This window comes from Hylobates moloch, unplaced genomic scaffold (assembly GCF_009828535.3).
Source record: "Hylobates moloch isolate HMO894 unplaced genomic scaffold, HMol_V3 SCAFFOLD_14, whole genome shotgun sequence".
Taxonomy (NCBI): Eukaryota; Metazoa; Chordata; class Mammalia; order Primates; family Hylobatidae; genus Hylobates; species Hylobates moloch.
Window position 1 is genome coordinate 93,309,806 of NW_026652289.1, and position 16,658 is coordinate 93,326,463.

At 41.6% G+C, this 16,658-nt stretch overlaps 1 long non-coding RNA gene across 2 annotated transcripts in view; it reads left to right on the forward strand.

Moving 5' to 3' along the window:
• Positions 1-389: 389 nt before the first annotated feature.
• Positions 390-16,658, forward strand: part of LOC131381225 (uncharacterized) — a 33,440-nt gene continuing 17,171 nt past the window's right edge. For both annotated transcript variants that reach the window (XR_009209828.1, XR_009209827.1), the window contains exon 1: positions 390-596. This is a non-coding gene — a long non-coding RNA (uncharacterized LOC131381225). The remainder of the gene's footprint in view (positions 597-16,658) is intronic.

Below are 16,658 nucleotides of genomic sequence, written 5' to 3' on the forward strand. Positions count from 1 at the left end.
GTCCGGCTGCTTGTGTCTTCTTGGACCAATGTGTTCCTCTCGACGTCCAGAGGCTTGTGTGCCTGCCTGCTATGGTCTTGTCCTGGGCCTCATCTTTCACATTCTCCTTGACTATTTTAGGGCTCTTCCTAAGCTTCCCACCTCATTTTTACAGGCCCCAGAGCAGGGGAGTGTGACTTCTTCCTACTCCATTTCTAGAGAATGGGCAGACACTCCATTGCACAATAAGCCTGAGAACCTCCAGGTCACACAGATTCTAGGCACAAGATGGGGGCATGGTGGGCCAGCGTGGTGTTGGGAAATGCAACATTTGGGCACGAAGGCAGGAGTGCCTGTCCTCACCACGGTTCGTGACCACCAGCAGGTGGGCAGAGTCCTAGCCGGCGACCCGCCCTTCCCTTCCCTTCCCAGCCCTTCCCCACCCCCCTTCCATATCAAAGTGTTCCGTCTGGGACAGAAAAGGGAACTAAGCCTCCAGGAAAAAATCCTTGTGGCAAGTTCGCAACCCGATTACAGTATGAGGAAATGATTTTGGATGTGCCAATCAGCTGGGATTAGAGAAGAGCAGCTGCTGCTTCAGCAAAGCTGCTTCACAGGTACAGATGTCCCTATGTCTGTTCATATATTTTCCCAGGGCCCAAGAAAATCTAATATCTTCTTTGCAGGCAATAAATGTGTCCATTGCGAATGATGGTAAGACAGGGTGTTTGTCAGGAGGAAAGCACAGGGACAAGGAATACGCAGAGGAAATAAAGAAAGGAGAGGAGAAATAAGAGCGACAAGGGAGAGGAAATAAAAGAGAGACCACATAGGGCAGAGCCCTGTGTGTGAAGCTCTTCGTTTCTCAACATACCCGTTACCAACCAAAGCCTGACTGCAGCGCCAGCACCAAGGAGGTGTTCTGATAGAATCACTCACATGCTGACCCTTCTCGGCTGCTCTGTCCCAGCCCATCAAGTTTCTCCTTCTTTCTCTCCTGCTCTTCCTTCCCCATTTTGCCACTCTCTTTCCCTTTTCCATCTCCCAATCATTTACTTTCTTCTTCTCTATTTTCTCACTCTGTAAATGCTCAACTCAGAAACAGGTAGCACTGAAAGAGCTGCTAGCCCTGGCTGTGGCGTGTGGCTCGTTACTATGTTGTTGTACTAGGAAATGGACTGAGTGAAATAAAGCAAGTCCGAAGCATTCAGCGCCCTTATTCTCATTGAGGTCAGGTCCTAGGTCAGAATTTGATAACATCCTAACACTTTCAATGGTATAACTCAGTCCTGAAGTCCTTGCCTACTCCACCCAGGTCCCTGTGACAGCCTTTGATCTTTATCACATGTAACATTTTGCAATCCTACCGCTGCAGGGGAAAGATGTTTGCGTGCAATGGGAATCCGTGATTCAGTGCTGTTACTCTGATTTCTTCTGAGATGTTTGCTGGTGTTTGGGCACTTTGGTGTTCTTGAAATTGTATATACTGGTGTGATTAGTTTGGACTCAGTTTCAAGATCATTAAGATAATCTCTTTACTGCCAGAGGAAAGTATGTTTTGAAGGAGTATATTCAGAGAGAAAAGATGCAATGTCTTTATATATAAAGTTGCACAACATTAGGTGGTGAAAATTCACTTTCTGGCACTGTTAGGAAGTCATTCATTCATTGGACACATGCTTAAATATATCAGAAGTTATATATGCTATGAATAAAAATAAAACATGGTAAAGGGATAGAAAATGGAGGGGAGGCTAGTTTAGATAAGGTGGACAGGGATGGCCTTCCTGAAAAAGTAACATTTAAATAGAGCCCTGAAAAAAGTAAGGTAGTGAGCCATGAAAACATCTGCAGAAGAGTGATGTTCCAGGTGGAAAGAACAGCAGATGTGATGGCCCTGAGATGGAAATGAGCTTGATGAGTTTGAAGAATAGCAAGAGGGCCAGTCAAGTTAAAATAGACTCAGGAATAAAGCAGTACTTGTGAGGTCACAAAGCTATGCAGAGCCTGATAGGCTATATTTCATAGTTGTGAATGTCTTGTAAATGTGATGAGAAATCGCTGGAGGATTTGAGCAGGAGAAAGACATGATCTGTTTTATGTTTTATAAAGATTACTCTGGCCTCTGATTAAATAATAGACATAAGAGAGCAGGGAGAGAAGCAGGAAAGCAGGGAGAGAAGCAGGAAGGCTGTTAGAGTAGCCAAAGTAAGAGAAGATAGGAACTGTCAGGGTTGGGATGTATTTTATAAATAGAGACAAGAGGCTCACTCTGACTTTGTTTCCTTTAATTGGGTCAAGTCCTGTGACATCTTCTCCACCAAGGTTGCTGTTCACCAGCAAGACCCCATCATTGCACTCATTCACTTGAAAACTAGACAGGTATATTTCTGCATTAGAAAAATATGATGATGCTTTGGGTGTGAGGGAAAGAGAAGATTCAAAGTCACTCCTAGGTTTTTAGCCTGAGCAATAGGTGAACAATGGAGCCATTTACTGAGATTGGAAAAGTATGGGAGGAAGGTACTAAATCCAGTGCTCAGTGTTGAACATATTAAGTTTGAGATGGCCTAAGACATCTAAGTGGAGATGCCAAGTAGGCAGTTGTAAAGCAATTCTGAAGCTCGTTGAGAGGTGCTATTTACTAACTAAAACACAAAATAAATTCAGCCCCTGGCGAGGGCACTGCACTCTATCTGACAGAGCCCTGTTCTCTGTTTCCATTCTACAGGTCACAGACTGTTAGATGAGATGTTGAGGGATCACCTGGTTTATGGAGTTCACAATCCTATCCTCTGATACTGCCTCTTGAGCAATTAAAATCTGACATTTAAGAAAGGCTCCTTGACAGCCATGTGGCTTACATCTGTAATCCTAGCAGTTTTGGAGGCTGAGGCAGGTGGATGGCTTGAGCCCAAGAGTTTCGAGACCAGCCAGGGTAATGTGGTGAAACCTCATCTCTACAAAAAATACCAAAAAAATTAGCCAGGCATGGTGATGAGCACCTGTAGTCCCAGCTACTTGGGAGGCTGAAGTGGGAGGATCATATGAGCCAAGGAGGTTGAGGCTGCAGTGAGCTGTGTTCATGCCACTGCACTCCAGACTGTGTAGCAGAGTAGGACCCTGTCTCAACAACAACAACAACTAAAAGAAGGGCCTGAACTAGTGAGGCTATGTGCTCCTTAAATATTGTCCCTAACCTAGGCAGAAACTCTGGACAACAGAGGCAGCTGAACACAAGGAACGCATGTTCCATAATGTCTGCAGATCAGTTTCAGGCATCTTAACCTTTTTCAGAGGATGTGGTGAGTCACAGATTTAAAGATATGGAGTGTTGATTCTGAATGAGGAAAGGCCACCTTGAAAGAGCATGCTATTCAAATGCTGATGGATGGAAGCCCAGAACTTATGTGGTAGGGTCACATCACCGGACATGATGATCTGGATTCTTGACAGGGCACTGAGATCCAAGAATTGCGTCATACTCAGAAAAATTGAGGATATATGCCTTAGGATACTCTAGAGTATATAACAGGATAAGTGAATAAATGAAGCATAGCATGACATTTCAATAATCAATACAGGCTTTGCTCACAATATTTTTTCATGAGATGTTTTGCCAGAATTACCAAATTAGCCAAAACTCCTTTAACGTTATAATGCTCACATAGCTGATCTTGCAAGGATTCCTCTGTGAAGAGAGTACCACCTATACTTTCTAGAGATAACACCTTCTGAGAAGGAACACAGAGACCTGGGTACACAGCATCTGTACCATGAGAAAGTCTGATTGAAGAAGGTGTCAGTAGATTTCTCATGGTATTTCTCCAGACATTGAAAGCTTATAAGGCTCACTCTGACTCTGACTTTGTCTCTTTTAACTGGGTCAAGTCTGTTTGGCATCTCCTCCACCGAGGTTGCTGTTCACCAGCAAGATCCTGTCATTGCACTCATTCACTTGAAAACTAGACAGGTATATCTCTGCAATTAGAAAAATATGTAAAAATCTTGCTTATCTTATCAAACAAGGTCTCTTTAAATCAGTTGCATGTACTACCATGAACTGTGTCATTTGTGCCCTTGGCATTATTAACAAGAGGCATAGGCTTTCAATCAGTGAGATTAGAGTTTTGAATTCAGCCTGCCACTTATTGCTTTGGTGGGTAAACTTGGGTTACTGTAAAATTAGAATGATAATAGTACCAACCTCATAATGTTGTTATGAGAATTAATTGAGTTAATACCTTCAGAAAGATTAGTAGAGTATCTAGAATATAGTAAACACAATAAATGTTAGCTACTATTATGACAATGATGAACATTATTAATTTAAAGCCCATTGGAAAAGAGACTGTTGGAACTATAGACCCAATACAAATAAGATACTTAAGTAGACCCTTCATCAAGTTTCTGCAGTCAGTTAACATTATACTATTTGTAATTTTAGAGAATGAAGTTTGGTATAAATCTTGGCCCAGTTCAAGGTTATCAGTGACTTTTTTTATTGAGGTGAAATTCACATAACATAATATTAACTTTTTTTTCGAGACAGGGTCTCGCTCTGTCACCCAGGCTGGAGTGTGGTGGCTCAATCATGGTTCACTGCAGCCTCAACCTCCCGGGCTCAAGTGATCCTCCTGCCTCAGCCTCCCAAATAGCTGGGACTACAGGTATTCACCATTGTGCATGGCTAATAGAATTAACCATTTTGAAGTGTACAATTCAGTAGCATTTAGCACATTCACAATGTTTTGCAACCATCATCACTATCTAGTTCCTGACCAATTTCATCACCCTGAGGAAGACCCCCTATCCTTTAAGCAGTCACTCTCCATTCCTCTCTCTCCCAAGCCCCTGGCAACCACCAAACTGCTTTCTGTCTCCATGGATTTACCTATTCTGGATATTTCATGTAAATGGAATAATACCATATGCAACGTTTTGTTTCTGGCTTCTTTCATATACAATGATTTATTATTGAAGATGAAGCTGCAGACTCCCAAAAGAATCTCCATACCTTCATCTCTGATAGGCTTGGAATTTTCCAGTGCTTCTAATGGAGACTCTGATCTCCAGGATGTCAGATTCTGTCCTCTGTTAATAAAGTACTTGAATCAACGGTGGATGGATTCTTGGGAAAGCTTCAGGCAGTTCTAAATTATTTGAATATATCAAGTATCTGAGACAAATGATACCCTTTAGATTTATAGATCTTGGCAATCATGCAGTTCAACCCTGTCATTATATAGAGAAGGACTTTGAGGCATAATATTGTTTTCTTTGGCTACTGTAAGACACATACAACCATTGATGCACTTATTCTAAAAAGTTCCTCTTATGAGGTTGTATAATGTTCTAGTGCCTAATGAAAGACACAGTCCCCCCAACTGCAAGCTGCCTATAGTCCACTGGAGGAAAAAGACAAATGATCAGATATTAAAACGCAATATAGGGAGGTCACTTCCAAGATGGCTGAATAGGAACAGCTCCGATCTACAGCTCCCAGCGAGATCAATGCAGAAGATGGGTGATTTCTGCATTTCCAACTGAGGTACCTGGTTCATCTCATTGGAACTGGCTGGACAGTGGGTACAGCCCACGGAGGGTGAACTGAAGCAGAGCGGGGCATCACCTCACCAGGAAGTGCAAGGGGTCGGGGGATTTCCCTTTCCTAGCCAAGGGAAGCCATAAGTGACTGTACCTGGAGAGGCGGTACACTCCTCCCCAAATACTGCACTTTTCCCATGGTCTTCACAACCACCAGACCAGGAGATCCCCTCCTGTGCCCGGCATGGCACGTCCCATGCCCACAGAGCCTTGCTCACTGCTAGTGCAGCAGTCTGAGATCAACCTGGGATATGGGAACTTGGTGGTGGGAGGGGTGTCCACCATTGCTGAGGCTTGAGTAGGCAGCTCTATGCTCACAGTGTAAACAAAGTGGCAGGGAAGCTCAAACTAGGCAGAGCCCACCACAGATCAGCAAGGCCTACTGCCTCTCTAGATTCAATCTCTGGGAGCAGGGCATATCTGAACAAAAGGCAGCAGACAGCTTCGCCACTTAAACATCCCTGCCTGACAGCTCTGAGGAGAGCAGTGGTTCTCCCAGCACAATGTTTGAGCTCCGATAATGGACAGATTGCCTCCTCAAGTGGGTCCCTTACCCCCATGTAGCCTGACTGGGAGACACCTCCCCGTAGGGGTGGACAGACACCTCATAGAGGCAGGTGCCCCTCTGGGACAAAGCTTCCAGAGGAAGGGTCAGGCACCAATATTTGCTGTTCTGCAGCCTCTGCTGGTGATACCCAGTGGACCTCCAGCAAACTCCAGCAGACCTGCAGCTGAGGGGCCTGTCTGATAGAAGGAAAACTAACAAACAGAAAGGAATAGCATCAACATCAACAATAAGCACATCCACACCAAAACCCCATTTGTAGGTCAGCAACATCAAAGACCAAAGGTAGATAAAACGACAAAGATGGGGAGAAACCAGAACAGAAAGGCTGAAAATTCCAAAAACCAGAATGTCTCTTCTCTTTCAAAAGAACACAACTCCTTGCCAGCAAGAGAACAAAACTGGATGGAAAATGAGTTTGATAATTTGACAGAAGTAGGCTTCAGAAGGTCGGTAATAGCAAACCTCTGAGTTAAACGAGCGTGTTCTAACCCATTGCAAGGAAGCTAAAAACCTTGATAAAGGTTAGAGGAATGGCTACCTAGAATAACCAGTGTAGAGAAGAGCTTAAATGACCTGACGGAGCTGAAAGCCACAGTACAAGAACTTTGTGAAGCACATATAAGCTTCAATAGCCGATTCAATCAAGTGGAAGAAAGGGTATCATTGATTGGAGATCAAATTAATGAAATAAAGTGAGAAGACAAGATTAGAGAAAAAAGAGTGAAAACAAACAATCAAAGCCCCCAAGAAATATGGGACTATGTCAAAAGAACAAATCTACATTTGATTGGTGTACCTGAAAGTGACGGGGAGAGTGGAACCAAGTTGGAAAACACTCTTCAGGATATTGTCCAGAACTTCCCCGATGTAGCAGGACATGCCAGCATTCAAATTCAGAAAATGTAGAGAACACCACAAAGATACTCCTTGAGAAGAGCAACCCCAAGACACATAATCATCAGATTCACCAAGGTTGAAATGAAGGAAAAAATGTTAAAGGCACCTAGAGAGAAAGGTCGGGTTACCCACAAAGGGGAGGCCATCAGACTAACAGTGGATCTCTCTGCAGACTAACAGTGGATCTCTCTACAAGCAAGAAGAGAGTGGGGGCCAATATTCAACATTCTTAAAGAAAAGAATTTTCAACCCAGAATTTCATATCCAGCCAAACTAAGCTTCACAAGTGAAGGAGAAATAAAATCGTTTACAGACAAGCAAATGCTGAGAGATTCTGTCTCCATGAGGCCTGCCTTATAAGAGCTCCTGAAGGAAGCACTAAACATGGATAGGAAGAACCGGTACCAGCCACTGCAAAAACATGCCAAATTGTAAAGACCATCGACGCTATGAAGAAACTGCATTAATTAACGGGCAAAATAACCAGCTAGCATCATAATGACACGATCAAATTCACACATAACAATATTAACCTAAAATGTAAACGGGTTAAATGCCCCAATTAAAAGACACAGACTGTCAAATTGGATAAAGAGTCAAGACCCATCAGTGTGCTGTATTGAGGAGACCCATCTCACGTGCAAAGACACACATAGGCTCAAACTAAATGGATGGAGGAAGATCTACCAAGGAAATGGAAAACAAAAAAAAGCAGAGGTTGCAATCCTGGTCTCTGAGAAAACAGACTTTAAACCAACAAAGATCAAAAGAGACAAAGAAGGCCATTACATAATGGTAAAGGAATCAGTGCAACAAGAGCTAACTATCCTAAATATATATGCACCCAATACAGGAGCACCCAGATTCATAAAGCAAGTTCTTAGAGATCTACAAACAGACTTAGACTCCCACACAATAATAATGGGAGACTTTAACACCCCACTGTCAATATTAGACAGATCAACAAGACAGAAAATTAACAAGGATATTCAGGACTTGAACTCAGCTCTGGACCAAGTGGACCTAATAGACAACTACAGAACTCTCCACCCCAAATCAACAGAATATACATTCTTCTCAGCACCACATTGCACTCATTCTGAAATTGACCACATAATTGGAAGTAAAGCAGTCCTCAGCAAATGTAAAAGGACAGAAATCACAGCAAACTGTCTCTCAGACCACAGTGCAATCAAACTAGAACTCAGGATTAAGAAATTCACTCAAAACCGCACAACTACATGGAAACTGAACAACCTGCTCCTGAATGACTACTGGGTACATAATGAAATGAAGGCACAAATAAAGACGTTCTTTGAAACCAATGAGAACAAACACACAATGTACCAGAATCTCTGGGACACATTTAAAGCAGTGTGTAGAGGGAAATTTATAGCACTAAATGCCCACAAGAGAAAGCAGGAGAGATCTAAAATCAACACCCTAACATCACAATTAAAAGAACTAGAGAAGCAAGAGCAAACACATTCAAAAGCTAGCAGAAGGCAAGAAATAACTAAGATCAGAGCAGAACTGGAGGAGATAGAGACACAAAAAAAACCTTCAAAAAATCAATGAATCCAGGAGCTGGTTTTTTGGAAAGATCAACAAAACAGATAGACCGCTAGTAAGACTAATAAAGAAGAAAAGAGAGAAGAATTAAATAGATGCAATAAAAAATGATAAAGGGGATATCACCACTGATCCCACAGAAATACAAACTACCATCACAGAATACTGGAAACACTTCTATGCAAATAAACTAGAAAATCTAGAAGAAATGGATAAATTCCTGGACACATACACCCTCCCAAGACTAAACCAGGATGAAGTTGAATCTCTGAATAGACCAATAACGGGTTTTGAAATTGAGGTAATAATTAAAGCCTACCAACAAAAAAAGTCCAGGACCAGATGGATTCACAGCCGAATTCTACCAGAGGTACAAAGAGGAGCTGGTATCATTCCTTCTGAAACTATTCCAATCAATAGAAAAACAGGGAATCCTCCCTAACTCATTTTACGAGGCCAGCATCATTCTGATACAAAAACCTGGCAGAGACACAACAAAAAAAAGAAAATTTTGGGCCAATATCCCTGATGAACATTGATGCGAAAATCCTCAATAAAACACTGGCAAACTGAATCCAGCAGTACATCAAAAAGCTTATCCACCAAGATCAACTTGGCTTCATCCCTAGGATGCAAGGCTGGTTGAACATACGCAAATCAATAAACGTAATCCATCATGTAAACAGAACAAACAACAAAAACCACAAGATTATCTCAATAGATGCAGAAAAGGCCTTCAACAAAATTAAACAGCCTTTTATGCTAAAAACTCTCAATAAACTAGGTATCAATGGAACATTTCTCAACATAATAAGAGCTATTTATGACAAACCCACAGCCAATATCATACTGAATGGGCAAAAACTGGAAGCATTCCCTTTAAAAACCAGCACAAGACAAGGATGCCCTCTCTCACCACTCCTATTCAACATAGTATTGGAAGTTGTAGCCAGGGCAATCAGGCAAGAGAAAGAAATAAAGGATATTCAAATAGGAAGAGAGGAAGTCAAATTGTCTCTGTTTGCAGATGACATGATTGTATATTTAGAAAACCCCATCGTCTCAGTCGCAAATCTCCTTAAGCTGATAAGCAACTTCAACAAAGTCTCAGGATACAAAATCAATGTGCAAAAATCACAAGCATTCCTATACACAAATAATAGACAAACAGAGAGCCAAATGATGAGTGAACTCCCATTCACAATTGCTACAAAGAGAATAAAATACCTAGGAATACAAGTTACCAAGGATATGAAGGACCTCTTCAAGGAGAACTACAAACCACTGCTCAAGGAAATAAGAGAGGACACAAACAAATGGAAAAACATTCCATGCTCATAGATAGGAAGGATCAGTATCATGAAAATGGCCTTACTACCCCAAGTAATTTATAGATTCAACGCTTTCCCTATCAAGCTACCACTGACTTCCTTCACAGAATTGGAAAAAACTACTTTACACTTCATATGGAACTGAAAAAGAGCCCCCATAGCCAAGACAATTCTGGGCAAGAAGAACAAAGCTGGAGGCATCACGCTACCTGACTTCAAACTTTACTACAAGGCTACAGTAACCAAAACAGCATGGTACTGGTACCAAAACAGATATATAGACCAATGGAACAGAACGGAGGCCTCAGAAATAATACCACACATCTACCACCATCTGATCTTTGACAAACTTGACACACACAAGCAATGGGGAGAAGATTCCCTATTTAATAAATGGTGTTGGGAAATCAGGCAGGAGAAAGAAATAAAGGGTATTCAAATAGGAAGAGAGGAAGTCAAATTGTCTCTGTTTGCAGGCTAGCCATATGCAGAAAACTGAAACTGAACCGCTTCCTTACGCCTTATACAAAAGTCAACTCAAGATGGATCAAAGACTTAAATGTAAGACCTAGGACCATTAAAATCCTAGAAGAAGGCCAGGCACGGTGGCTCACACCTGTAATCCCAGCACTTTGGGAGGCCAAGGCAGGCGGATTACGAGGTCAAGAGATTGAGACCATCCTGGCTAACATGGTTAAACCCCATCTCTACTAAACATATAAAAAAATTAGCTGGGTGTGGTGGTGGGTGCCTGTAGTCCAGCTACTTGGGAGTGTGAGGCAGGAGAATGGTGTGAACCTGGGAGGCAGAGCTTGCAGTGAGCAGAGATCGCGCCACTGCACTCCAGCCTGGGCGACAGAGCGAGATTCTGTCTTAAAAAAAAAAAAAAAAATCCAAGAAGAAAACCTGGGCAATATCATTCAGGACATAGACATGGGCAAAGACTTCATGTGTAAAACACCAAAAGCAATGGCAACAAAAGTCAAAATAGAAAAATGAGATCTAATTAAACTAAAGAACTTCTGCACAGCAAAAGAAACTATCATCAGAGTGAACAGGCAACCTACAGAATGGGAGAAAATTTTTGCAATCTGTTCTTCTGACAAAGGGCTAATATCCAGAATCTACAAAGAACTTAAACAAATGTACAAGAAAAAAGCAAACAACCCCATCAAAAAAATTGGCAAAGGATATGAGCAGACATGTCTCAAAAGAAAACATTTATGTAGCCAATAGACGTATGAAAAAATGCTCACCATCACTGGTCATTGGAGAAATGCAAATCAAAACCACAATGAGATACCATCTCATGCCAGTTAGAATGGGGATCATTAAAAAGTCAGGAAACAACAGATGTTGGAAAGGTTGTTGAAAAATAGGAATGCTTTTACACTGTTTGTGGGAGTGTAAATTAGTTCAACCATTGTGGAAGACACTGTGGCAATTCCTCAAGGATCTAGAAGTAGAAATACCATTTGACCCAGCAATCCCATTACTGGGCATATACCCAAAGGATTATAAATCATTCTACGATAAAGACACATGCACACGTATGTTTATTGCAGCACTATTCACAATAGCAAAGACTTGGAACCAACCCAAATGTCCATCAATGATAGACTGAATTAAGAAAATGTGGCACATACACACCGTTGAATACTATGCAGCCATAAAAAAGGATGAGTTCATGTCCTTTGCAGAGACATGGATGAAGCTGGAAACCATCATTCTCAGCAAACTATCACAAGATCAGAAAACCAAACACCACACGTTCTCACTCATAAGTGGGTGTTGAACAATCAGAACACATGGACACAAGGAGGGGAACATCACACATCAGGGCCTGTGGGAGGTGGAGGGGTAGGGGAGGGATAACATTAGAAGAAATACCTAATGTAGGTGATGGGTTGATGGGTGCAGCAAACCGCCATGGCACATGCATACCTATGCAACAAAACTGCACGTTTTGCACATGTAACCGAGCACTTAAGTATAATAATAATTTTTAAAATGCAATATAATAGGTGTTGTGACTGAATGACACACAGGGTGCCATGAGAGCACATGTGAAGCTATCCAGCCCCATGCGACGCATTGTAGGGACAGTCCTCATACAGATGGTCCCAACACATGATGGCTCAACTTAAGATTTTTCGATTTTATGATAACACAAAAGCAATAGGGATTCAGCAGAAATCATCCTTTGAATTTTGATCTTTTCCTGGGCTAGCGATAATCAGTATTATACTCTTACATGGGATATTCAACACTTTATTATAAAATAGGCTTTGTGTTAGATTATTATGCTCAACTGTAGGCTAATGTAAGTGTTCTGAGCACATTTAAGGCAGGCTGGGCTAAACTATGATGTTCAGGAGGTTAGGTATATGAAATGCATTTTTGACTTAGAATATTCTCTACTCATGATGGATAGATTAGGATGTACTCTAAGTGAAAGAGCATCTGTACTCTATCTGCCTTCCACAAAATAACAAGTTATTGCATTGCTAGTGGAAAAGCAAATTTTATGCATCACAAAGCAATATTTTTTAGAATGTGAAACAGTTGTTGGCTTCAGAGACTGTGCTAATTTATTATCAGAAAAAGAGAGCACTGTTACCTTAGGTGTTTCTCCTTACATTGCTGGTTTCTGTTTGGACACCAATGCCATGTGGCATTAAGGTACAGATTGTTCCTAAAGATAATGTTTCCTGTTGAATGGAACTACACAGTTACTGACCAGGAAATCCTTGCTGTTATTGTGGGAGTTATTCTTTCTGACTAAAATCTAACAGCTTAAACTCACCACAGACTCTGGGGGGATTCTATTCTAAGAGTAAACATGGTCTCTTAATTACATTCTGTCTCAACTCTTTGCCATAACCATGACTCTACCCCCATTGTTTGCAACATACAAGTGTTGTCACACTTGACCTTGTCATCTATGCTCAGTATCAGTCCCCAGCTGGATATCAGCTGATAGTATTACAAGTCCTCCAGCACTATGGGCACACCCATTTTCATAATAGCAAGTAAAAATGGCTCTGAGCACCATCTCTCATCTCTCTTCTTCCTCAGGGACTCTCGGGGCTTTCATTTCTCCTAGTCACTTCTTCTGACATCCTGCTTTTGCTGAATTATTGATTCTTGCTCTTGGTCTCACCTTCTGTATGTGTTTCTCCTCTTCTGTACCACACACCGCATGTTGGACACTTCTGATCTCCACTTCGCAAAATACTATTGACTAAGCAACATCAGAATACTTGGAGACAATTGAATGGTTTGTATTGCAGAAAAGGAAAGCAAAGAATTTAAAATTGAACATTTCAGTATGCTCCAAAATCCTTTTGTCCACTTATCTCTAGTCATTTTTCTTCCTCATTTCTATTTTTTCTCCCCTAATTTTCCCCAGAACTCAAATGTCCTCCCACTTTATTATTATGCAGAGCTCAGTACCTTTTGCTTCTACCTCAAACTCTGCTACTGGGCAACTTTTGTACTCACCAAAATGGCCTCGTAAATAAATAGCCATTTGCTTTGGAACACTACACTTGAATAGCACAAAGCACCTGTAGAGACTTTACAACTTGTCCTTGCTTTAGCAAGATTAAATGATCAGGCAGTGGTTCTTATAGTCCCCCAACCAACAGCATTGGCATCCCCTGGGAACTCGGTAGAATTTCAAGGTCTCGGGTCCCACCATAGACCTACTGATTGTGAAGCCATCCACAAGCCCTCCAGGTGATCCTGACGCACGCTAAAGCTTGAGAACCCCTGACTTAGGCAAACTTTGAGTTTATATATTTGTAATATGCACATGTATAGAGATCTACTTCATTTTTAATGGTGGTATGAATTTAATGATTCCATACTCATGGACATTTAGGTTGCTTCCATTTTTTTTTTTTTTTTTTTGAGATGGAGTCTCGCTCTGTCACCCAGGTGGGAGTGCAGTGGTTTGTTCTTGGCTCACTGCAACTTCTGCCTCCCAGGTTCAAGTGATTCTCCCACCTCAGCCTCCCAAGTAGCTGGGACTACAGGATCCTGCCACCACACCTGGCTAATTTTAACCAGGCTGGTCTCAAACTCCTGATCTCAAGTGATCCATCCATCTCGGCCTCCCAAAGCATTGAAATTACAGCTAACTTCCAACTTTAATACATGAACGAACACTAGAAGAGTACATGGAAAAATAAAAACAATTATGAAAAGATCTAGCTATTTTTTAGATAATTTTTTTTTCTTAAAAAATTCCTCCAATGTTACAATGTTGTTTTAACAACAAATACAAATTGGAAGAGAGAACAATGTTAGGTTAACTAAAGAAGGGAGGGAGGGATGGATTCTCCATAAAGGGTAAAGGGAGCCCACTGCAGTAGGCTGGAATAGCCATGAGGCCAGAGACCATGTCCAATGTGCTTACTTCTATATGCCCAGTGTCTTCAATGGTGCCTGACACAGAATAAGTACTTAGAAAATATTAACTGAATAAATGGATGAATCAAATGCTACTGAGGCTTCAGCTCCTATGTCTGGATTTGCCACAGTTCATGCTCTAGGACTTGAGCTTTTTGACTACCCAGGGCTATAACTGTGGCTCTACTTTGTGCCCAGGTCTCAACTGGGAAGACACTCATGATAGTAGTGCAGTAAGGAGCCGGGTATGCATTTCAGCACAAACCTTTATTAGTTTCTTTCTCCCAAAAGACCCTACCTATGACCTATCAGTAGGCAGGGTCAATAATCTGGTTCTACAACAACTGAATAATGGAAGATATTAAGGAATTAATTTTTATTTAGTTTGAATAATGGCATAGTAATTATATGTCTATTTTAAAAGAGTCTAGGATTTGCTTCAAAATCATCTGGATCGGGGAGTTGAAGAGTTGGCATAGAGATGAAATAAGATAGGCCATCAGTTGATAATTGCTGAGGCTGGGAAAATGAAAACATTTTCAAGTACATGGGGGCTTAAAATGAATATATACATATATTTATTTATAAAGAATAGAATAATGATTGTATTATTGTTAAAAAAAAAAAAAACTTCAAGTCAGCAGCAGGTGCTCTCCCAATGAGCACAGCACAGCTGTCACACCTGCCACCAACTCCTGGGTGCATGTCTCTTGTTCCTTTTGGTTACAGTAGAAGAACACTCTGGATCCCAATCTTTCTTACATTTTGATGCACTTAGTGACATCAGTTGTCTCTTTCTCTCCTGTATCAATGTCTACCTCTCCTCTGGAGTTTTATACTCAGACTTTAAATGTAACTCAATTATCTTCCATATTAAAAATCAAACAAACATCCTGTCCCCTCAGCTCAGACACTTCCTCCAGCGATTGATTGATTTTTCTTTTATCCAGAACAGGCAAACTTATCAAAAGATTTGCCTATTTTTCTCTCTACATTTCTTTGTTTCTGCCTCAATCTACTGGAGTCTGGCTCCATCCTCACCATTCAACCTTAATGGCTGTTGTCATAAAATTTCATGTGCATATTTCAGGTGTAAAATAGCAGCTCTAGCCCACATACTTCTCCTTAAAGAGACTCTAGTATTGAAAACTCACTGACCTCTCTATTTGGATATTCTGTGGTTCTATTCAAACTCAGCACTGTATGTCCAAACAGAGCTCTTCATCTTCCTCCCAACCTGTGGTCCTTTCAGTGAATCACCAATTGCCCAAATAACAAACACCCTGGCAACATTTTGCTTTGTTTTGTTCCGAACAGCTTTACTGAGGTATAAATTATAGACCACACTAAACTGCACATATTTACTGATTTGCTTTTCTGTCAGTATAGATTTGCAGTTTTCAGAACTTCATATAAATGGAGTCATGTAGCATGTACTTTTTTGTCTGGTTTCTTTCACTAAGCATGACTATTTTGAGATTCATCCATGTCGATGTGTGTATTAATAGTTCATTCGTTTTTATTAGCATGTAGCATACCATTATATGGATATACCACAATTTGTTTATTCATTTGCCTGTTGAAGGCCATTTGAATCATTTCTAGGTTTTGGCTATTGCAAATAAAACTACTATTTCATGTACAAGCCTTGGTATGTACCTATGATTTCATTTCTCTTGGTTAAATTTGCAGGAGCCGAATGTCTAGGTCACATGGTAGGTATGATTTTGTTTTAACTTTTAAAGAAACTTCTGGGTGTTACTCTTGACTTTTTGTGGCAGTCCTAGTTGGCTGCCTTCCCAACAACCATCTCATATTCCATCCCCTACTTTGCACTCTCTCTTCCACTGCAGAAGCGGAAAAGGTGACATTTGCTTTCCCAGAACCCTTTGCATCTGTGGCCAGGGCACGTGGCTCCACCTGGCTGCGGAGACTTGAAGAAAACTCCGCTGGGAGTGAGGGGTGGGGAGGGAGGTTCTGGGAAGCCACGAGGGGATGTAGCAGAAGGACTCCCTAGCACTCCTCTAACGGTGCCCTTCCCTGTAAAGGGTGGTGTCTTGGAACCAAGGGGACATTCCCACGCGGAGCTTGTGGCCCCCAACCACACCACTCTCCGTGTACCCAGGACGCAGAACTCCTTAGGCTCATCGCCCTAACCCCTGCCAGGGGCTCAGAGGGCCTCTTCCAGTCCTTTCCCCGACCGACGGCAGGCCCCGCCGCTAGCGTGCTTATCCCTGGACACAGAGGGTGGCCAATTGCAGGAGGAGATGCGCCAGGGTGGCCACACG